A 24091-nucleotide genomic window follows, 5' to 3' on the forward strand; every position below is an offset into this window, starting at 1 on the left:
CCTTTGGGGGGGGTTGGAGAAAGTGTCGTGTACAAAAATAGCTTCCAATGCAGTCGTGTGCAGTGTGCATATGTGTGCATATGTGTGTGTGTGTATGGTTGCTTACTTTCCCACTGCAGCCCGGACGATATGGGTCAATGTGAAGCGTACAGGCGCCAAATGTCCGGCATGAAAGGGATCCATTGTACTCCATCCAAGGGGGCTGAATTTCTTCCAAGAGAAAATCCACCATTAGAGTGACATTGATAGCAGGTGTGCGCGGCGCACAGGAAAACCCACGCTGGAAATGAGATACGCCAGTGGTACAATTAGCCAGCGCGCAAGCCGTGTTTATTACCGCTTTGCTTTGCACCTTTTGAGCTCGTAGCTCATGTTACCACCCACCCACCTACGTGCGTTTTTCGAAGCACAAACACTGGACGGCTTTACAGTCGCTTTGGGTGGCTGCGCACCATTGTGTGTTCTAAAATAATCCAAACCAAAAACACTACACAGTCGTTGCGGGGAGTTTTTTGTGTCTCGAAACCGACTGTAACAACCAAGCAGAAGCTCCAAAATACACACCACCAGCCCTAACAAAGGCGACGGAATCGTTTATTTACATTGTGTACATTACGGTTAATCATAATATTTATTGGTTATTCTACTGGCTGGCCTGTAGAACTCCCCCACTCGGACATCGCGGGTGGAATGGTGAGCATCGTGATCTTCTATTGGTCGTTGGGGAATACGCGGTCGTTGGGGAGCACGCGCAATTAAGCGCTGTAATCTATTGCCCAAACAATCGACAGGTTGGGGACCGTTCGGACAGTGTGGTCGTTGGCCCAGCTGGCTGTCTAAAGTGTTGGAACGCCTTAACAAAAGTATTGTTACTTGAAAGCGCCCAAAAGTATGCACAATGCTTACCAGAACAGCCTTAATAACTGTCTTTAGAAATTAGCTCAACAAGAAAACGTCTCCTGGGTCGGATTTAATCCTAGCTAGGCTGAGCTGAGAGATAGGTACGGATAGGTCAACAAGAATATCGCTCGCCCCTGTTATTGTGCTGTCTGGTATAAATCAACAACTGTTGTGTTGTCTTCACCTGCACACTTGCTGCCATCCAAAACCATCCTCCTGGGAGGGAGAGAGTTTTCCGTTTTCCATGGGTTCATCCACTTGAAAATCCACCTCCTCAGCATTGGGAATTGAACCACCAGCGTAGATCATTCGCTTTTTCTTTCTTAAGTCTTCTAAAGTCTTCCAGCAAACGCTCCGTTTGATCGTGCATTTGCTATTGCAATTGGTTGTAGAATCAAGAAGAAGAAGAAGAAGAAGAAGAAGAAGAAGAAGAAGAAGCCCCTCATCCAGCTCCAAAATCGGGGACAAATCTTACTCCCCCCCAAAACCCACCCCCACCAGCTGGGAACGATGTGTGACGTGAACGTTGATCGCTTCTCGGAAACGGTTCGGGACGCATAAATCAGAAAGAGTTGGAAGTGGGCTGGCTATTTATAACACACTGTAACACACACAGACACACACACACACACGCACGATCATCAGACGACATCCCGCTGTGGTGCTGCCCCCGCAGCAACAACGATGACGAAGGAAAAGGAAAGAAGTAGGAGAAAAGTCATAATTTTTGTACCGCGCCGACCAAGTGGAACACCGACACCGTGTCTCTTGTTGATTTTTCTTCTTTTTTTTTAATTTTCTTTCGCGACCATAATTGTCGGGTGAGACTTTCTGACGCTGGTACCTGGTTCTTAGTTCCCCCATTTTTCTCCCCCCCCCTCCCCCTTTCAGATTGGGCAGAAGTCGGTGAACTTGATGTTTAGTCAGAGGTGCAGATGAGGCGAGCGTGGCCGTGGTGACTTCGCTTGAGAGCTGGCGTGATCGTGTGGTGATGTGAATCACCTTTCAACAGGGCAGCACCGAGTGTTGTCACACGTCCGGCTTTGCATCTGGCTGTTTCACTAGTTCACTAGATCGTATTTAGACGTCGCTGCAGGGGATCTTTTCCCGCTTTAAACACACTTTTTTTTGAGAAAAAGCGAGAAAGAGGAAGCTGTTAATTGACAGTAGCGAAGTATTACCTTGCTCTTCGTGCTCAAAAAAAGCGAAAAATTCAATTTTAAGACCCCACTTTTGTCGGTGTACAGCACACGGCAATCAATCAATGCGATATGATACGGCACGGGGAAAAGTTGTACATAACGTGCGGCTCGCGTCCCACGTTGGGGGGCAACGTGCCAAAAACAACAACCATTCGAGCGTTTCTTTGTTTTTACAAGTTCAAGTGGAGACCTGTACAAAGGCGGACCCGGCGTCTTCCGACTGTTGGCTGCAAAAAGGCAATCACAACGACTCCATGGATCTCCATCATCAAGGGGAGCAATTTACTTTCCTTCAACTAATAAATAGAGATCGCCTCGTCTCGTACTGTGGCGTATTACAATTAGCAGATCGTAAACTCTCTCCTCGTGCTGCCATATGGACAGAGCAATCACGCTTAATTGTTCCCAGCTGCGCTGCTCATTTTTCTGCAAACTGCTGTTCAAAACCAAAAGCGTAAAGCGGTTCTTGCGTGTGTGACAACGCCGCAATGTCGTACAAAATATGCTTGAAAACTCATTTTGGGTAATTAGCGATTAGCACGGTTAGGGACGGTAAAATCCCGCGAAGCTGACACGACTGTGTCCCTGCCACTGCAGAGTGGCTGGTGGAGTGCATATTCATCGGGAATGCATCCTCCTTCGGGCCGGGTTAATTTAGACGCGCAAAACGATGATGATATTTCTCCCTCACTCCCCCTCCTGTTGGTGGTGCTGTGGGTTGGTAGTGTGCGTGCACCGGTGAAAGCGAAAAGCGATAATTCCACGCTAAATTTATGACATCCAACAAGTTGTTCTTGATCTTGGATCTTGATGTGCGCATGAGGTGAAAGAAAAAAAGGAAGAAAAAATGAAGGAGCTATGGAAGAAGACGAGCGTTTCTTTTTCACGCAGTTTGAGTGCACAGAAATGGGGGGCACTGCTGAAGGCGTGGATGATTTTTTATGGGCGCAATACAGGGAAAGGAGTGCTGCTGACCGCTCATTTGACGTCACATTGAGAGATGAAGAGTTTTTTCCCCGTAAACTGTTTTCCTTTGAACATTTAATCCAACCTGTGGTGAAATTCGATACAGTACTGTAAAAACGCCCAAAGGTATGCAATTGGCAAACCATGTCTCTGTACGACGCGCAAAACACAAGCAGACACAGGCACACAACAAATTGTGTGGGATGAAGAGAGATTAAAACCTTCTCAGCATTGGCACGTCGTTATCGAGTGACTGGTAGCGGATGATACGATATCTCATAAAATACCCAATGAATACCCCCGTCTTCGTTTTTTCCCAACTTTACTTCCACCAACACAAAAACACTCTACGGAAGACGTAGCGGATGGAGCGGCCCGTGTTAGCAAGCGTATCTAAGGGTTTTACGAGCTCGAAACGAGACTTGAGCTTCACCATCCAGGCAACAGCCTTCCGAGCATCCGAGCAAGGGACAGCGAGCGTAAGATTTGCGCACCGAAAGCCACCGCTATCGAGCGATATTTACGACTGCATCCACTTTCGCAGCCTCTGCTGCTGATCAGCATCGGCACTCTCTCTCTCTTTCTCTCTCTCGCATGGAGGGGTAAATGGACAACCAGGGGGCCGATGTGGAACGGCTCGGCTTTGGTTAATAATCGTAAAGCTATAAAATTTAATCCAAATGGATGCGTGTTTTTACGTCAGACCCGGGGGTTCGGGGTGGTTGTAAGCTTTGCTGCTTTCAGCGCGGTACAGACACACCCACACACAAACGGACATCGTTTTTCCGTTTTCGAGTGGAAGCCAAAGCTGGCGGGGCTGGAGGTGCAAAAACCGGGGGAAACCCAGCTCTATGAGTGATTTATTGAACATTCCGGGTTATTCCGGGAACGCTTTTCTTATCGGTATTGACATGGACTAGCGGACCCGGTGGCCGGTGGGATGGGGCGTTCGGGGCTCCCACCACAAGAGGGAAACCTTTTGTGTGATGGTGTTATTCATTATGGCAACTATTGCAGGTCAAATGGAGACGTCAATAAAAATCGGAATGATAGCAACAAGTTTAAAGGTGATGGAATGAAAACAAGTGATAGCATACTTTTAGGCAAATGTTGGGGAAGGAAGCTAATGCGACAAATCGCCTGAAAGTATACAATCGATACTACACAATCATCTTGTTAGCGGCTTGTTTTTCGCATTCACCACAATCGGTTTAAATTTTTCAGTGCAGTTGACATCTGCAATTGTCGATTTCCTCTAACTACACTACATTTGACCGTGAATAGCATCGTCCGATGCGTAAGCCTTCTCACCACACATTTCCGCAACTTCCACAGTGTGGTTCTCTAGGAAAACTCCTCACTATGTGTCAACTCGTAAGCAAATGGGCCGAGCGGTTAAGCTTCGTCTGGTATTATTAGGCAAAGTTTTTGGACAAAGTCCTTGCGAACGGGTTGCATATCCTGTGACCTATAGGGAACGAGCAAGGGAACGGCGTTTGAAGCGCCAGAAGAAGAGAGACGGAGGGAAAAAACCGAAAATTTGTAGCAAACATTGAGAGTGACTTTGTTTCCCAGAACACACCAAAGGCAACCAAAGGGGAAGGGAAGCACAAGGAAGGTACACACAAACTTCCCTGCCTTCAATCGGTTGGACGAGGAACGAAGTAGTTGAGCTTTCCTCCCAAACTTTGCGGCTCGAGACAATCAAAGCGTATTCCCCCGGGACAGCTGGGATTCGGTCGAGCGGTAGGAAATTCGTACGAACGACCAATTCTCAAACGGTTTGTGCTTTTCTATGCCAAACTTTTCATTTAATGCTGCCCCAGCTGCTGGGCCGCAGCTCCGTACGTACTCTAGAGGGAGGCCAGCATTGATGTGTGTGTGTGCGTGTGAGTGTAGCGGTAGTTTGGAGCTGTTGTTTCTTCCTCGGAAAGCACCATGGGAAGCTATTAATAGGATTATGTTATGTGAACTTTAACTTTTCCCGACGGCCGGTACACTGGTGACGGTTGTCGGGCTTTCCTACGCGAGGGGATCTGCTTATATTTGTCTAACAGAGAGAGAAGGAGAGAGAAAGAGATAGCAAGCAGTTGATGCAGCAGAAGCAGGGAGCCATCGGGATGCTGGGGTCCTGGATTTTGGGATCAAATTGCGTGTGGAAATTGTACGGAAAGTGGGAAAGTACCAGAGCATACAGTGAGGATTGTGTGACTTGACGTGGGTTGACTATTTAAAGAGTATGAAGTGGGCCGGTACCACCCGCAGGGGTATGAGCAGGAAACCTATTATTTGTACAATTTCGGGCTGCTTATGTCGGGCGGGTGTGTTAAGTAGTGGATTTGAACTTCTAATCTAATTATCGGTTAATGCGGTGTGATTAAAGAATACCGAACAATAAAGATAAATGGCTTTCGGGCATTGGTAGAACGAGGGGGCCAAGTCTTCTTCTTCTTCTTTGCTGTGGGAGGGGGTCCAAGTATATGCGTTGATTGGTTAATTTGGGAGTTAATATGACTGCTTCGAGTGATAAGCTGTTCTTTTTATATGACTTGATGAACTCCTAGTTTTATACTATTTTTATGTAAGCGGTTGATTTTCTAGGGCCAAATGATTCAAATGATGATTGTGCTAAGTTAATCGTTAAGTCTGTTTAAGTCTTATATTTTAAAAAATTAATGACATTTATTTTAAGAACGTAATTAGCTTTTACAAATTTACTAATTATTCCTATCCTCAACTGTGTTTTGAGTGTAAAACGCCTAAAGTTATGCAAAATGTCCGTCTTCTCTAATTAGAATATGTAATGGGTTTATCTCATTCTTGTTCCAATAGAATATATTATTACTTGAGAAAGAGCTAATTGTACCCATAAAAACCGATTTAACTTTTTGAAAAGATTGTAAACAAGCCATTGTTATCCCAACAAACGTTCTCAAACGATAAAGTTAAATCAAACGCTACAATAACACACATCTGCATCGTGTCTTAACGGGCGAACACTTGACAGCCTTGCAAGCCTTTTTCGCCCAGTCCGTCAAACCATCTGACATTCACCACATTTACCCACACACTGATGGAAGGTACGATGCTACCAATACCACTCAAAACACTAACAGCCTCTGTGACATGACATCGCCTCAGCCTCCGCTGGAAGGAAACACTCATTTTCCACACTCACCAGGCGCCTCCATCCGTCGAGGGCCACTCAGCCACCATTCTCACCAAACTCTCTCTCATTCTCTCACTCTCTCTCTCTCCCTTGAAAAGAGCCCAAGATCTCTTCTCCTGCAGACAAAACCGAACCCAACATCATCCAGCCGCCCCAGTCGGTGCTGCTGGCTTCAGTTGTATTTTGCCATCTCGCACGTGAAGGACGTGACGTCGTACCCGCCAGGACATCACGCTCCCCCGCGCTCAGGAGTGTGTGTGCGTGCGTGTGCACCTCCTCCCCCGTCGTTCTCTCTCTCACTCCGTCTCTGTGTGTTTGTGTGTCTCGTGTGTGCTTCACCTTTCACATAATCCTTTAAAAAAAACGCGATTTTGTGGAACGTGTGTGTGTGTGTATGTGTGTGGCGGGATTGGAGCCAAACCACGGAGCACGGCGTGGACGTTGGCCACAAAACGCGGCAGGGCGGGGCGGCTGCCCTACTGCCCTCTAGTGAGTGTCGACAAGGCGGGGAGAGCTGCGAACCTGTGCTGAATGTTTAATTGTGCGAGCCCGAAAACAAGCGCAAAGTGTAAGGCCTGAAATCATAAGCGAGCGGTGGAAAACAATCGCAACAAAAAAAAAAACCGAACACACCTTTGCCCCGTCCTCTATGCGCTTCCCCCACCAACCCACCAGCAACCTTCGTCCGGTCATCTCCGTGCACGGTTCTCGCGGTGTGTACGCGCTGCTCGGCCAACCCCGAGAGGCCTCTGCAGGACGATATTGATCTCTACTGCTGCCCTGCTACACCGTTTCCGTACCCGTGTCCGTGTGTGTGTGTGAGTCTGCGTGCGTTGGGTGTGTGTGTGTGTGTGTGAGTGTGCTGCGGTGGAGCCACCCTGCTGCTGGTTGCTGCAGTGGCGCCTGTGTTGGTGGCGCGCATCCAATGTGGCAAATTATTACGCCAAGCTACGGAAGAGTAAAGTGGGGCTCAAGTCGTGGCCAAAACTCTTGATCTTGAAACAAGAAAAGCGAGGGATTGTTTGTGTGCGAGGATTAAAAATGTAAGCCAAAGCAGCTCTTTTCGCCTTTCGACATTTTTCGGGTGGATGACGAGCGAAGCAATGGGCATATCGATTGGCCTGGCGAAACGGGCGTGTTTTGGTATGTGCACTAGCGCACTGCTGCTGGAAAGGGAGTGTGTTTAGCATTCTAAACCGTCCTATGCTTGTGATTGCTTCACGAAAATGATGATTTTTTACACTAAAAGCAGTATTTTTGTTAACAAAAGTATGCATTTTTAGGCACATTTGTTACAAATACTGTTCCTTGAGCCTATTTTTGCCCTCTTTTCCCTTTTACATCAGCAAAAAATAATAATAGCAAAGCATCACACACGAGCTCCCCTTGCATCCACTCCACCACAGTCGCTCCATTCCCTTCATTTCTTGGAGGAGAGAACTGACAAACATACGGTTTGGTCCGCTGAGTGGTCTCCAATGCTCATTCATTTCCTCTTTGAATTTCGTTAAATAAACCTTTTTCTCTTACTTGTATCCTCCTCAACTCATTTCTCTCTCTCTCTCTCTCTCTCTCTCTCTCTCTCTCTCTCTCTCTCTCTCTCTATGTCTCTCTCTCTATTTTACTTCACCCCCTTAACTCACATCCCCCCCCCGCAGCAATGGTTGCTTTGCTTCCTGATCGGAAAGCTTCACATCCTGCCGCTCTTGCATGCACAAAAGGCGGACTCTCAGTCACTCATACCCACTCGCAGAGCAATTGAGTGAAGTTGCTGGGAGCGCCAAGCGGATGAGCCCAGAGCAGTGATGGTTTTAGGGCGGTTCCGCACCAAACCAGCAAGCAACGCGAAAGCACCGTAAGCACCGTTCGTTACGAGGGACGTTGTTCCGGGCGTACGCGCGAGCGGGTGTGTGTGTGTAGGACGGGGCTGTGTGTACGTGGTTTTACATCCTCCGGTTGTGTGGCCTGTGTGTGCGCCATGGCGTAGGGCCTCGCGTGTGCTTGTTTTGCCTTTTCGCCGAAGGGAATACCATTTCTCCAATCCCCATTCCCAGTGGAGTTCATTGGAAGCAGGAGAGTTTAGTACCGCGTGTTGCGGGTGTGTGTGTGTGTTTGTGTGTGACACCAAAAACAGTAAATCTGCAAAACAACAGAAGGAAAAGCTGCCCCGGAGATGGAGCAGAGGGTTGGGTGTCACACCGTGTTGGAACTGTGTGACACAGCGCCAGGACGGGTCGGGTCGGTCATCATCTGCAGTGATCCGCAATATCCCTCGCAATCGCACGCGAGTGTGCGAGCTTCTAAGAATTTGTTTCCTCCCCCCCCCTCCCTCCCACATTACGGGAGGATGGTCCCATGTGCTGCCGTTTGGCACTTGTTTGGCATTCCGTTTGATCCTTGACGCAGCCCCGAAATTATCGACAAAGTGCCTGGTGCTGCTGTTGATGTTGTTGTTGGTTGTGGTGGTGTTGGTGGTTCCGTACTGACAGCGGTATCCCCGGTAAGAGTGACGTATGCGTGGTTGGCAGATCTGGCCACTTGCAGCAGCAGGGACAGGGGAGAGTACGGAGCTGAGTCGAGCGAATTCGGTGCGAGAGACTTACTGGCGCTTGCCCGTCCAGGAAAGGATGCACGCTGAGCACGGTGGAGAATGGTGAGAGCATTGTTTTGCGAGAGGAAGAACGAGAGAGAGAGAGCGAGAGTAAAAGCCTGCTGAGATTGGAGTAGCAAAACAAGCGAATCCGCAAAACCGTTACATACAGCGCCCGAACGTGACTGTTCGTACTTTTGCGTGTGACGTTTTCGTTCGACCGTGTGTGTGTGTGTGTGTGAGTGGCTCGGTTCCAACCCGATTCGTTGCAGGGAAAACTTCGTGCCCCGAAAGGACTCCGAACCGAGCACTCATTCAGCCGAGGGCTCACCCGTGAGTGACGCGTCGTTCGGGGAGACACGATTCCCGCGCCAGGACACAGCACATTCGAACCGTGCCGTGGGAGCCAACAGCCCCGTTGGTCAGTGCTAGCGCTGCCAGGACCAACAAAACACACACTCACTCCACGGCGCAACCTTCCGGACGGTGGCAGCGAAGGAACCAGCGAGGGGGGAGGCGGTAGCCAGCGACTAACTTTGGCTGGCTGGGCTGGCAGTTGGCGTGGTTAGTGTTCTGCCGTTCGGTTGCTCGGTTAGAAGGCCACCGGGGCCAGCTACTACTACTACTACCGATTGGGTCGGGATTTCCGCGGCGTGCAGTGTGCGGAGCGGGTGAGCGGTCAACGCAAACGGTTCGCACACACTCTGCGGACTGCAGATGTGTAGACCAACGTACACACACATACGTGGACGGAAGGTTTATCGTGCGAAAGGCGCGGGAGACGCGGCAGAAAGTACGGCAGCAGCGAGAAGCAAACGTTGAATATTTAAACATTACTGAACGGGGTTGTTGGGCGATGGTGGTAGGGCGGCACACAAGGCGGCAGGCCCGAATCGATTTAATTTGAGCTAAAACAATACCACTAACGGAGCGCGAGGGGACGGGTGCAGGCCAGTAACGGTGGCGGTGATTGGGTTGGGAGTATTTATTTTTCATTCGTCTTATTGGGGAGTTCCCCCCATTTTTTTTTCTGTCCTCCGTCCTCGTTTAGAGTTTGTGAAAAAACGGTAGTTTATTGATTGGTGATGAGTTTTTCCGTTCGAGTGTTATGGTGAAAATGGTCCAAATCGTACGATGTGAGTGTTGGGAACGAGTTTAGTAATGCAAAGCATTTAAACGACAGCACAAGTGTGAGTCATCGTGTGAGTTAAGGAAATGATAACAACTTTAAAGCCTCTTCGTGGTGTGTTAAAAAGCTGCCCATCTGATGTGAGTTAGAAAGATCTTACCCTTACATAATGGACTGTCGGAGGGACACTCAGGGACTACAGTTGGACGTTGTAATACAGTTTCAGACTCTTCCTATTTGGGGTGGAAATCAAGAAAACTTGCCACTTGCAAACGGTGAGTGTAAATAAAAAGTCTGCATGAAAAATTGCAGACCACTCTGTAGGAGTACAGAGAGTGGAGGGAAAAAATCACAAGACCATCTTAACTTCAAGCACAGTGTATGCGTCTGGCAGTGACTCGGTGTGTGTGTGTGTGCAGGACGTGTTAGAAACTTCTCTACAGACTCCCACGGCAACAGAGGGAGCGGACAGCGGTAAGTGTACTGGGTGGACCACCCCCAAAGCACCAAAGCGTGAACAGCGTGTGGCGTCGATGTGTGTGCCTTCTGCTCAGGTGTTTGTGTGCTCCGCAAGGCTGTGTTAATGTACAGAAATGTGAAGAAAACCGTACACCCAGTTCGTTCGCCAGCACAGCATGATCCGACTGCCAGTGACCAAACAACGCAACGCAACGCAGAAAAAAAACGCGGTAAGTTTTGCAGGTGTTTTATTTTGGTGCCTTTTGCAGGTTTCTTGGAAAGTTTGCGCCATCCCGGCCCGAAATGGGCGATTGTTACGGCGGCTTGGACACACCACGGGGCAGGGGGATAGAAAATGATGCCTGAAGCACTGTGAACGTATTTTTTCTCTCTCCTTCTCCCTCCCATTTGGGGTTGAGCGAATTGCGGGGACGATCTTGCGTTTGGTGGCGGGCAAAAACTTTGAAAAACTTGCTGCAAGAGGGTTTGGGTTTGGAAAGCGTGTTTGTGTTTGAAATCGAGGTTTGGAGGAATTTTTACAATGGTTGGGAGGGTTTTTTTTTTCGTGCAGGCTGGTTTTATACCAAGGGAATGATAAATGGAGCTCTTTTCTGTTGCAATCAATGCAAGCAGCAAATGGACATGATTAGAAAATGATCCAGTAACAAACCGAGTTCGTCGTCTCGCACGTCAGTCCTTGTTCGTGGAGAGCTTTATATTTATTTTAACAATTTTTAGCGATATTATTTAATATATAAATTGTGTTTCAATTAAGCATTAGAACATATTTAGCGAAAAACACTATTCTACTGAGAATAATACTTGTTTATTTACGGTTGAGCGTATACTCAGCTAGAAAGGTACACTCAGCAAACAAAATACGCCTAAAGGTATGCAATTTACATGGCACAACAAATATTTGCTCGTTGTTCCACATCCATAACTAATGATTGCATATTTTACAGTTCGCCTTGAATGCTGGCTTTATGAGCAAATTTAAATCTGCTCCATTTATGCTTTCAAAGGAACTAATCAGTCTTTTCTCACTAAATTGCGATGAAAATAATATCCAAAATGATTTTCAGCAGCGCTACAAAACGGAAAAGTGTTCCACAAATAACCGATCGAGCTATAACTAGCTTTTAGCGAGCAAAACGTACCAATTCAAACCCTTTCTATAGAATGATAATGGAGCTTTGTGGGGGGAATTATTGACTTAACGCAGTTTTGATCAAAATGTGTATCATTCCAATAAAGTCTAATAAACGCTTCACTGGAAAGCTCTACAAAGGGAGACAGAGAGTGCTCGTCGTGGTTTGTGGATTAATCGAGTGCGCACACCAAAGCATCGCTTCCAACCCCGCCACAAACGGCCAGCCTTGGTCACTACATTCCTGGGCCGACCCACAACCGAAACGCTCCATTTCGGGCGCGGTGCATTTCGTATCTAACGAGCCAAACGACGAGCCTGGCTGGACTGTAAATGTGGCTCCGGAATGTGCTGATGGTGCCATTTTGGAATATCGTACCTTCAAACTCGAATCGAATAACAATAATGGAAAAGGGGGGGAGATATAAAACAAAAAAATGAAAGGGATAGCAGAACGTGGAGCACGTGGAGGCGCTGCGTGGCGTGGCGTGAGCAAGCGTTTCTGGGAGCAACCACGCCGCGCCAGTTTTAATCGAATACTAAACACACGTACACCGTTCGTTTCTCTTGTCCCGAACCCGACCGAAGGGAGTGGCTGTTCCGGTGCGCTGGGAGAATGCGGGACGCATGGTGGAATTGGTTCAATATTCAGTGCATCGCAAGCGCGAACGGACGCTGCTTTGTACGCCGAGCTCGTTAGGATTTATTAGCTCGCTCGCCTGCTCGCCTGACCCTCCACAGCTATGCCCGGTGTCCACCCGGTGGCATTAGCATCAGTTTGGCGAGGCGGTGCTGCTGCTGCGTGGGTCCATCTTTTTCACCGACGCTAATTATAATAATTAGAATGCAACGCTTGTCGCCGGACCGTCACCCGCAAAACTCCCCTTTTCCGCCCCCGCTCGCTCGCCCGGGGTTCAGGAATGCAAGCTTTGCAAAGCTCTGGCTGAGTTTTGGGGCAGCACGCGTGACCCTTTTCTTTGATGGAACCGGCGGTGGCGGCCATTAATGTGCACTGGACATGTGCTTTAATGATCGAAAGTTCCGACGGACAGGGTTTGGGCGCTTATCGGGACCCCGGGGGAGGAAGAAAAATAATTAATGATACGAAACTAATGAGCGGAGAGGGAGGGAGGGTTTTATAATTAAGCTTCGTACAGAGTGTGTGTGCGATTCTTTTTTTTTCCTGGCTGGGTTTAGTTAACGCAATGAGCACAACCGGGGAAAAACACATAATTACATGGAATCTTGTAAAATTAAATTGAAAGCTCACTTAATTTCGAAGAACTCTTTAGTATGCAGTTTTCAAAGGACGTTTGTTAAGTGGTGCAACATATTAAACTTTAATAAAGATGAATAAGAGTGCATATAAGTAAGCCTTGACTACTGTACGCTACACAGTGCAGTGCAAAAGATCGTAACAGCACCGACAAAACAGCAAACAAGCAAAAGAGTTTAATTTAACATTCTCACGTCCGCCTCCCGGTTGGTGTTCCGTATCATTCCCGGAGATGCGCACCGTACGGAAAACTGCTTCCGAGTTGGTGAAATAGTATAGCTGCAGGTTTAGGTTAAAGGGGAAGGTAAAAAAAAACATCCCCACAAAAAGAAAACTGAGCTGTGTGTGCATACCGTGTCCAGTTTGACTATGACCATGCGATGGGACGCTTTGCCCCTTTTTCCCGGAACTCTGGCTGTGCTTTTCGCACAGGGAAAACGGTGTGTGCCACACAAAACCAATGGAAAGCACGTGCACATCCTTCCCCATTCCACGTGTGTGTGCTGGTGGCTCATACAAAGCGGAAGGTTTGTGTTTCCCGTTTTCTTTTTGGTGTATTTTATTTTTATTACACTGATGACGTCCGCACATGGCAAGCATTGCATGGATGTAAGTGTGAGTGAAACATGTAACAACACCCCGCGGAGGGAGTGTAAAATACAACAAAAAAAAAAGGCTTCCCAGGACTGCTCGTCTGCTCGTGTTCAGAAATGGAAAGTAATATTTATATAAAACTAGAGTCCTGTTTTGCGTGGCTGTTTTTTTTTTGCTCACTGACTTACACACAAACGGCACGGACATGCAAATATAAAATGCAAAAGGAATAAAGGCAAGAGGAATGATATAAAAAGGACAAACTGTTTTTGCTAGAGCATACACACACACACACACACACACACACACAACTCGAGGCTGACCTCGCCTGAAACGGCTTCCGATGGGGGGAGAGCGTTGATGACGTCGGCGTCACCCCGTTTTCCGGTTCCGATTTCCCATTCACGTGCTCGCAGTTTGTGTGAGTGATATGGCCCACTCCCTCTTATCCCCCCTCATCCAGCTTAGGACTTTCATTTGTCCACTCGATGAGGTGACGAACGATGATAACGCCCAATGACGATGATCATGATGATGATGTTCACACGGTTCGCCGACGATAATGTGACAATTTACGCAACACGTTCCTCAGTGTCAGTGGGGCTGTGATTTTGTGCTGAAATCGCGAGTTAACATCGCATTCATTATAACGTGTGGACGTGTGTGTTTGGCGGCCCACTCTACTGGGTATCATTTTTAAAAGATTTTTCCGAACCCCAAAAACTGACAACTTGCTGACGGGTGACTTGCTGCTGCTGCGCGAATCCAAGCTTTTTGGAGGATTTTTAATGTGTTTTATACCCAACTGATGATGTGTGTGTGTGTGTGTATGCGGGACTGATTATGTGTGCTGTGCGCTGTTCCTATTTATTAAACCACCCACCGGGAGCATTTTTTTCTCTCCTCCCAGTCACAGTTGGGGGGTTTTTATTTCAGTTTGGAGCGTGTTTTTTTTTGCGTGTGTGTGTGTGTCGCTTCCCATCCATCCACAGCGTGTCCGTGACGAGTTGTACAAAAGAAAGGCAAATATATTTTTATAAACTCATACTGACCCTTTCCCCCTCCCCACCCCCTTCCCCTTTGCATGCTTGGAGCAGCAGGAGGAGAGTTTTGAGAACGGTTGAGCAATTTCGGTCACGATTATGAGACTCCCAAATAAGACCCTAGCTACGTTCTAGGGTCGGTCGGGACGATCCGTCGTTCAGTGGTACCAACGGTTTTTTTTTTGGTTGGTTGGGCTGCCCAAAAATTGAAAGGACACAGAATGGGAGTGAAACGAAAAAAGCCCCTGCAAAACAGCAAAGCGAACCGTCCCGAGCGAGCTGGAAAATTAACAAACCTCACGCTGTGGTGCACGAATTAGCGTGTCCCAGTTACCACGGGACACGGTCGGGCAACCCGCTGCTGCTGCTGGTGCTGCTTGTGCTGCTTGTGCTGTTACATTTTGCCATTTGTTTCGTTCGTTTTTTCTCTCTTCTGTGTGTGTGTTGCCCTCGGTCACGACACCCCGGGTTCGGTCACGTGAAAGTTGGAATTTGGTGGGCCCTTTCACAGCAAGGGGTCGGTGAGACTAGAAGGTTTTGTGTGTTTGTATGACACAGTAATATGGTGGTCAGTGTGTCCCGTGGTACGGTGCTGCCGCGATGAGTCGCTAACTGCCCTGCCGAAAACCGTCGTGCACCGCACAAACAACCAAACGAAACGAAGGAAATTAAATGACGGATCGTCACCATGAATGACGTAGTAGATGTGAGGGTCTCCACAATGACAATGGCATACAGCTTTCGCTGGCACAAACGGTATGTTTCCGTATGCAATGCAGCATTAAGCGCGTGTTTGCAATGTAAAAACGTGCTAAAGAGCGCGTTTGCGGGTTGAATAGCCGACGCTTGTCATGCTTATTGCATACTTTTAGGCTGGTTTTCTGTGCACCGTACGGAAATGGTTCGTTTACTACAGCCTTAAGAGCTTTGTGTGTGTCCTCCTTTAAGCCCAGCTTTCAATCTTACTCATTAACCAAAACGTTCACCCTTCGTCCCCGCTTGCCATTGAGTGCATTACGATTAATCCAGACAACAACCAAAAAAAAAAAAGAATTACGCACAGATCCGTAAATGGTTCAAATTAGTCACCTGTCTTGTGGTCACATTTATGAGTGACCATTTTTTTTTGCCTGCCAGCTGTTGTTGTTCTTTTTGCCGTTCCTTCTAATGGGTCACATTTGTTCGGCATCGATCCGGTGCCGGTCGGGACCATGCCCATACTTTCCCCGGCCTTAATCCCGGCTCTTTTCCACTCAAACCTTACCCAAACGAGCTTAGAGGAGCTTGAGGGCGATAAATAACTTCAAAAGCCCTCCCTGTTTTGGGAAGCGGGGTTTTGGTGTTGAATGGTGGTGTTTTCTTGTTGTGGACCTTCCCGCTCGGCCAGCACAAATAAAAGCCAGTATGAGCCAGTAAACTTCACACCTTTGCAATTAGACCTTTACCGTGGGCAATAGCAATGGGAAGGGAAAGAAGGGTTACCCATTTCCGGGGTGGGGGATGTAGGAGAAATGGGAGAAACGAGAGGCGCCAGGAAAGGTTCCTAATCCTGATTGATAGGTTGACCTAAACGCCTGGCTATCGCTTGTGATGTGGTTCCGTTCACTTGCGTCCCATCAACCGGGCTTTTGAATGTGTGTGTGAGTGTGTGTGTGTGTGTGTGTGTGTGTGTGTGTGTGTGTGTGTGTGTGTGTGTGTGTGTGTGTGTGTGTGTGTGTGTGTGTGTGTGTGCACATGTTCGTGTTTAGCGATGCGGAACTTGTTGTAACTTGTTGTTTCACACACACACACACGCGTGCTGACCCGAAAAAGGCTGAGCATTTCACTGCGAGGGTGAGGCCAACATGACGACACTAGTCCATTTGGACGAAGATTTTCCACCAAATTGACCAAATCCAAAATTACCGAGACACACACACACACACACACACACACACACACACACACACACACACACACACACACACACACACACACACACACACATATGGGAAGTGAGTGAGGGAGGCAGCGCTCACCACAAATTGAGCGGATAAAGTGACATTCGTTCGAAGGGTCGTCCAGTCCTGCCATCCTTCCTGCCCGCGCGTCCGGTGGGTTTTTGTGGCGCGTTGGGCGTTCTTCCGTTTCGATAAAGCCCGGGCAGCAGTTCGGTGCGTGTTAGTCGCTCGATTAGACCGTTTATCTAAGCGCGATAATCCTAAAAAGCATGACAATTTTACGCCATTATCGAGTGACCGCAGAAATTGCGGCAGGTGGAGCAGTTGGTGCGCGCGCGGAGGACCGGGAAGGGATGCGAGATAACACCAACTATCTATCGGGAAATGAGAAACACATGTCCATCGGTGTGCGGTACTCGGGGTTGGGGTGGCAGTTACATGTGGTGAATTCTACGGCTGCCTGCGACCATCAAACACGGTGAAATCAAATCGTTTTACCCCTGAAGGAATGCAATGGTAAACTAGTGCGCCTAAAGTTATGCAATTCATAATACAACGCGGAGTTGTTTCGTTGAGTTTCAAACGCCAACGCGTTTTATGACTTCTACACCAGATTCACATCACTGATAAACATCCTTCTTATGATTATTACAAGCATAATCTTCAATATCCCCACCGTGAAACTCTTCCAAGTTCAAAAGGGTACACAGGCGAATACAGGCTTACTTTCTCCCGTCGACGTTTTCCTTTCGAATGAAACAGATCCCACCAGGCAACTGCTTTATTCTGTTTTCATGCTGTATTACACCCAAGCAGCGAAATCTCACCCATTCATTGAAGCGTATCAGGCACGCTGGAAACATCACGCATCCTTCCCTCGGTGGGCGATTAAGGGGGATTCGTACGAAATATTAACCATCCGATTTGGTCAACGAACGAGAGTGAGGGATGATGGAAGATATGTTATGCTGATATCGTTGCTACCTGTAGGCTACTAACGGATGCGTACTCATCAGTCCGTACAAAAGGTACCCGGGTTCGTTTAACTGGAATTGATGAAGAAGACTGCTGGACCAAAAAAAGCAAAGAAAAGGTATAAGCTCCTAATCGATGAAAAGTGTACCTCGAGGATACTTGTAAGATAAGCGTTCATGGAGCAACTCTGGATTTGATTCGGTTTATGAACTTTAGAATGTTTGCTACAAACGAACCGAAATCCTTTGTCTAGGCGTGCGGTCTATGTAGATCTATCGAAGATAATTCCAGTACTTGGACATGGTGCTTTTGTTTTTAAAAATGTTATAAAGTGAATGTATTTTTCCTAAGCTATAGACAAGCATTGTTTCATGTGGGCTGTGGTTTTAAGCATTCGGCTATGATATTTTCATGCTTATCGTATCATCTTTTGGTACCACCTGCTACACTGCATTAGTCTCCCAACAAAAAAAGCTCTCCGTTATCTCCGCTTTTTTTTAGCCTGAAGTTTATTCCGGGGTAGTGCAATAAAATTCGTCTCCCAGAGGCCATTAATTCCGCCCCACATATGTGCTCAGGTGCAACACCCAAGTTCCCGTAGTACTTTGCCGTACCAAAAAATTATTTACCGTACACGTGTGACTGTAGATGTGGCAGCAAAACGTACTGTTGAAACGTTTTCGGTGAACATCACCGTAGAAGAAAGATCTTGCGTTGTGTCGTTCGAATTTCTTTTACGCCCTTGGTTAGGCAAGCTGCATTACATTCGTAGCCTGTTTGCGTTCTAAAATAGAGCAGGCAGTGGTAAAAAAAATATGCAAACGATGGAGTTAGGAGCCACCAGGCCACGTGACACAACTGCGTCCGCTTTGGTCCAGTCCCAGAATGAGGAATTTTTTTTAAATGGAACTGAAATGAAACACTGAACAAAAAAAGCCACTCTCCAAGGAATGTGTAGGGAGTGTTTTGAAGGGAAAGGCAGGTTACATTTTCTCATCATTTAACTCCCCACACCATCTGTGTGTGTGTGTGTGTGTGGCTGGGTGTATGAGAGAAATGTTCATGCACATGTCATGTCTCACACACACTCACACACCGTACAGCGCATGCAGAGCGCCCTGCCAACGCAAGGGTTGCTGCTTAGATACAGCGAATGATTGAGCCTACTTGACCATTCCAAGGGTTCAGCGAGTGTATATATGAGCTGACAGAACAGCTCTTCCCTCACATACACACAAGCACAGTAATGCTCGGGAAACAGAAATGGGAACACATCCCATTCTGCAGTAGTAGTAGGTTTGAATTATTAAAGTTTCTGCAGAGGACATAGCCATGGATGGATGCTGGATGCTGTGAAATAATTGTACATTTTTAGCCTTCATCCAACCCAACGCTCCACACGTTCGCACTAATGCAACCAAGGCCAACCTGACAACGGAGCAATGTGTGTGTGTGTATGTATGTGTGTGTGTGTGTGGACCTTTGTCCCATTTCCATTTAGATCATCCACTAACGCTTCTTCCCAGAACTTGGGTTGGTGTGGGCGAAAGGAGAAGGGAGATAGAAATAGTATAAAACCCATGTTATCCCGCCATCATCGTTCGCCCGGGGCGACCGGCGGGGGTGCCTCGCATCGGGTTACAATAGCCTGTTAGCCGTTGTTCCCGCATCGCTCGGTGGGGTGGGGCTGTTGGTTTAGGGGTTAGTTTGTAGTGCCGGCCGACCGTTTGTCCGGTTTGATGGGTAACGAACTGAAAGATTTCGGATCCGTGTCCCACAGTGGCCATGTAGCTTAGCTTTCCAGCCATTCCCTGGGACGATTGGACTGTGACTGGTGTGTCACACACACACACACACACACACACACACACACACACACACACACACACACACACACACAGTGCTCGGTGGTCGGCGATTACCGGTAGCGATAGCCGCCAGGCCTGGGTTTTATTATGCCTGGGAGGGATTTTTTCCTCGCTCACTCTGGAATGTATGCGTGTGTGACAGAGAGTCCCGGAGCATAAATCTACTGCTCGTTATTCATCCATCCATATGCATTCATCGTGTTGGACGTTGTTGGGTGCACTTGTGATGGAGGAACAGGTCAAAGGGACTGCTTTGAGCCCACCTAATGACTGGCTAGTAGTGACGCAAATGCCTTTTACATTTTTTGTACTCTTCAAAACTGTCACAAAAATCAACGCTTTTTTGCACAGTAAGGACAGTTGCTAGGGTAACACTTTTCGACCGGAGTGTTAGAAACCATTTTTTCGGAAGGATCAATCTAGCCCCTGACACGGCAACTGACCCGTATGAAAATGATAGGAAAAGATGTGTACCGTGGAGCACATCGAGCCCGATTGTCCCGAAAATACTCCTTCCCTGTCCCGGTTGGTCGTAAAAGTGTAAATTTTATTACGGACCATCTTTGCGCGATTGCGCCCACCAACACCAGCTCGGTGTGACAAACCCTGACCGAATCTGCTGTCACCACAAAGCGAACGGTGTGGTGATGTGGGGTTTGGCTGGGCAATGGGAATTAGGGCCACCCTTTCAAAAGTGGCAAAGAAACTCCTTAATTGCTACAACGTGTGTTTTTTCCTCGGTGTGTGTGTGTGTTTGGGTGAACGGGACCTCTTTGAATGCGGGACCAACCAACAGCTTCACCACCGTCGACCATTGGAAAACTGGTGGCAATAGCACAGCAACCAGTAGCGTAGGTGGGGATTTATGTGCTCGGTCCACGGATGGGGTGAGTTGAACTGGCAAATCACTGCCCACTCACTACTACCTCCCCTTCCCCACTTGCTGATGATGATGGTCTTCAGTTTTTATTCAACTTCACGTGCAGCAGGACACACTTTGTGTGCTTTTTTGTCTGGTGTATGCTTGCGGGAACGATATAAAATAGCGCTTGCCCTTTTTCGGCATTCACACACAGCAAAAAGTCTATTACACCAGCAGAATGTAGGGGTGGCAGCGGAGGTTAAGAGTGGAACCCGTTTTCTGACACATTAATTGGGCAGTAAACGCGAACGGCAAACCTTTACGCCCGCCCGTTCCGAGTGGTTACACCCAACTTGGCTGGCACCGGAGCGGCACAGTGTGAGTGTAAGTAAGCTTACTTCAAAGTTTACTCGCTTGACCAATATTTGAACAGCTCCGGGGCACACTTTCGGCACGGGAGGACACGGGAGTGTTGACCGTAATAAACGTTGACGTCGACAGCTGTGAGCGCCCAAACCCCCCCCCCCTTCCTTCAAAAATCGCTCGGACGGTGCAATAAATTCAAACGCAAGCACCATAAATCCATTTTGAACTATTATTAATTTCGTTTTATCAGCAACTATTTGCCTGGAGCTTTGCTGCTGTCGAGGGGCGATGGCTTGGGGCAAGCAGTGTTGTAGTGAATTGTGCAGATAAGCCTGCTAGAGCGTCGGGCCTGATGCTCTGTGGCACTCTGTGCCAAAGCTCTGTCAATGGGGGCAAGATTTCATTCAACTGTCTGAGTCTCCGATGGGATGCATCTTCGTGCTTCATGAGCTTCCCTTTTTTTCAACTTCTTTGGATCTTGAGGGCGCTCCTGAGCGTTGAGTGGTTCAAGATTACCTTTCCCGGGGCAAACGGGAAAGAAAAAATGGATAAAAATCCTTTCCAACCCGACCCGGACAGCGTTCATTATCGAGACCAATTCTACGATTACAAGCTCAAGTGGGCAAGGCATTGAGGCTCAGGTGCGGCGAATGGTCAGCTCTTATTGGTAATCGGTCAGCCCGCAAAGACAGCCGTGCCCGTGGATGACAGCAAATCGGATCGCTTTCTACACCTCGCCACGGCACGAAGGAAGCGAGTGGATAGTGGACCGGTGGATGATAATACCGAGCTGCTGGAGTGCACTTCTTGCAAGCGAGTCACCCGCTCACCGATGGGGAATTGTACCAAGAAGAGCTTCGTTTCCGGCGAACTATAAGCCACCGGAGCACTCGAGCACATACACCAAGGTGGCAAGGTGAAAATGATTTTCCAGTTGCTCGTTCAGGGCCGAGTGTTCGTCGTTGCTGTGTAACGATATATATGTGTATTTGCTGACGGTTCAAGTAGCTCGCGATGAGTGGAGCTTATTGGAGGTGAAAGAGCGCTGATTGGGTTCGAAGTTCGCGTACGGAATTGAATGTGTGTGCTCTCTCTCGAGATTGATAAGAAATAAGTGAGTGATATTAATAATTTTATTTTACATTACTCAGCACAAACTGGTTTCTGGTGAAAAATATAGCACAGCATCGTTTGTAAAGAGTACCTGTTAAAGGCTTTTTTCATTCAAGATTCATCGCACTAGAGAATAGTTTCATTGTGCTAGTTGCATAGCTTTAGGCGCTCTGTGCAGTGCATATTGCATACTTTCAGGCGCAAACTTTAAGCAGCGACCATAGCACACAGGAAAGCTTTTTCTTTTACTCAGTTCAGCCAATGCTTTGCGTCTGCAAAATGCAAGGCCTGTTTGCTGCATCATAACAAGGGAACCAAAGCAGATCACACAAGCCGTAAAAAGTTGCCCACCCCCCCGTTTGCGCTGCACCATTGCACTGCACCATTTGCTGCTTGTGTTGCAATTAGGTAAATTAAAACTCTTCCCCGCGTCGTTGCAAAGGCGACGCTCAAAGCGGCAGCAGATTCGTGTCATAAAGCAATGCATCTTATTTATGGTGAGTTGGGTGTTGTGGTGTGCAATCTGTCACGTCTGATGTGTCTCGTTTTGGGGCGCAACGTATCGCTCCCCAACCACCCCCCCCCCCCCTTTGGCTAAGTGATGATTCGTAGTTTTATGATGTTTCTTTATACTATTTTGCTGCCAACAAGGGAAGAGGCGGGGACTAGTTTCGAATCTTATTCAAGAATCTCGCTGCGTGGTTGTCGTTGCCGCAGGTTGATTTCTTCACACGACACGACCCAAAATGATGTCATAGTGGAGCGCAGCGAGCACGGAGTGCAGTGGAAGCAAAAGCTGTTCCCGATTTGGGAAAACAGAGGTTAGACATCGATTTGCGCTTGTCATGGGCAAATTTAAAACAAGCACAAACGAAATGGCACATTTCGGGGGGGGGGGGGGGGCCGGGTCGGACACAGCCAAGACGTTTATGCAAATCGTCGAATGATCGTGAACGAGCGTAATGTGTCTGTGCTGTTTGTCGTTTTCAGTGTTCGTCGTTCGTTGCTGCAATCGATCAAGAAGGTGCGATGTGCATTGAGGTTGAGCGATGTGCTTTATTTGGCCTTTTTTTTTGGGCAAATGTACACACGGAAAATCCCCCTCTCTGTTCTTTGCACGGCTTGGTAGCTTCGGTGGCCACATCGTCAACCATACGCTTGGCTGGGGACGGGAGTCGTCATCTTCTGTGGTTTTCTTGTGTGTTTCTACGTGATAAACCTCCACACGCCAAAGACAACGGTGGATGCGGCGTTAAGCCTTTACTTCGTTTTTCTTGCACAAAAGAGAAAAAAGGGGAGGAGCGAGAGTGAAAGAAATAAAATGAAATGCAAGCAAACGCAAACGCAACCGAATGTGGCTGGCTGGGAAGGCTTTTAGCCGTTCCCCTGGAGCGTTCTAGCAGCAGCTTCTGGAAAGAAGAACCAGGCTGACCTGGCATACATTTTTGGGGCTGGCTTTTCTTTTTCGGGTTGGCGGGACACACAAAACGGACGGAGGAGGAAAAATCAAATAAAAAGCGATGTGCCCCAAAACCAGGGCACAGATCTTTTCACCGAGATACTCGCTCGGGTAAGGGAATTTTACGGCGGCACGGTTCGCCGCTTGCTGTGCAGTGTGTGTGCGCGCCTGAATCTATGCAAACCGCTGCGGCAGCGAGCGAAAGCGAAATCCCGAAAGCGAACGGATCCCAAAATTCACCCGCGCGCGTGTGTGTGTGTGTGTGTCCCGAAGGAAACCAAATAGAATAGAATCTCGTTTGCGAATTGGCTTTAGTTGTCACCGTCGTCGTCGTCGTCGTCGTCGTCTTCACCGAATACGGGCCCGGTATCAGTGAACGAAGTTATCGTGACCTCTGCCACCGGATCGGTGATTGAATCTGGAGTTTATTTGGATTCTGCTGCCACCGTCGTCGAGTGCAGTTCGTTTTTGCTTCTTCTTTTTCTTTTGTCACACTGTTTCTTTTGCGTTTGCGATAAAAGGATAAGGTTTATATTGGATGCCTGGGCATACAAGGAGCAGCAGCAGCATTCCAACAGCGCACAGCGCAAGGAACAGAAAACGGTCCCCAGAAGTCTTTCGATGCTGGGCGCCTGTATCTTGTCGCGATCTGGTGCTAGCGTTATGAAGTTGGCAACGGTTTGGCCACCCCGTATTCTCCCGACCACCTCCCAGCTAAAGTCCACCCGCAACACCGGACACGGAAATTGGTACATTTGCATTTGCCATCGCATCCGGCGAAGAAGCGCAAGCAATTAGTTATCGGTTGTTATCGACCATTTCTGGCAGCGGTCCAGAAAAGCCAAATAAGGGTGTTGGTGGTGGTATGGCGCGGTTCGCATGGATGCAGCCTTTTTCGTGTGACAATTCGCTTTCTCACCGAGGTGTGGACAATGTAGATATGAGGGCAGGCCGGAACAATGCGGTGATTTTTGTTGCTCCTTTTTGTTTTGGCGTGTATGATGCAACGCCCTTAATACAAAAAAAGACA

General features: G+C 48.0%; 1 protein-coding gene across 9 annotated transcripts in view; it reads left to right on the forward strand.

The window, feature by feature from the left end:
• The first annotated feature begins 6418 nt into the window (after window positions 1-6418).
• LOC121592895 (glucose transporter type 1) overlaps window positions 6419-24091 on the forward strand; it is a 172973-nt gene continuing 155300 nt past the window's right edge. The window contains exons 1-2 of one of the 9 annotated variants that reach the window (XM_041914767.1): window positions 6419-6805; window positions 9879-10017. The gene's annotated coding sequence lies outside the window, so the exon portion shown is untranslated. Of the gene's footprint in view, window positions 6806-9201; window positions 9392-9414; window positions 9499-9878; window positions 10097-24091 lie in introns of those variants that run through there. The other 8 variants (XM_041914769.1, XM_041914770.1, XM_041914772.1 and 5 more) reach the window with 8 other exon arrangements.

This window comes from Anopheles merus, chromosome 2L (genome assembly GCF_017562075.2).
Source record: "Anopheles merus strain MAF chromosome 2L, AmerM5.1, whole genome shotgun sequence".
NCBI classification, from domain to species: domain Eukaryota; kingdom Metazoa; phylum Arthropoda; class Insecta; order Diptera; family Culicidae; genus Anopheles; species Anopheles merus.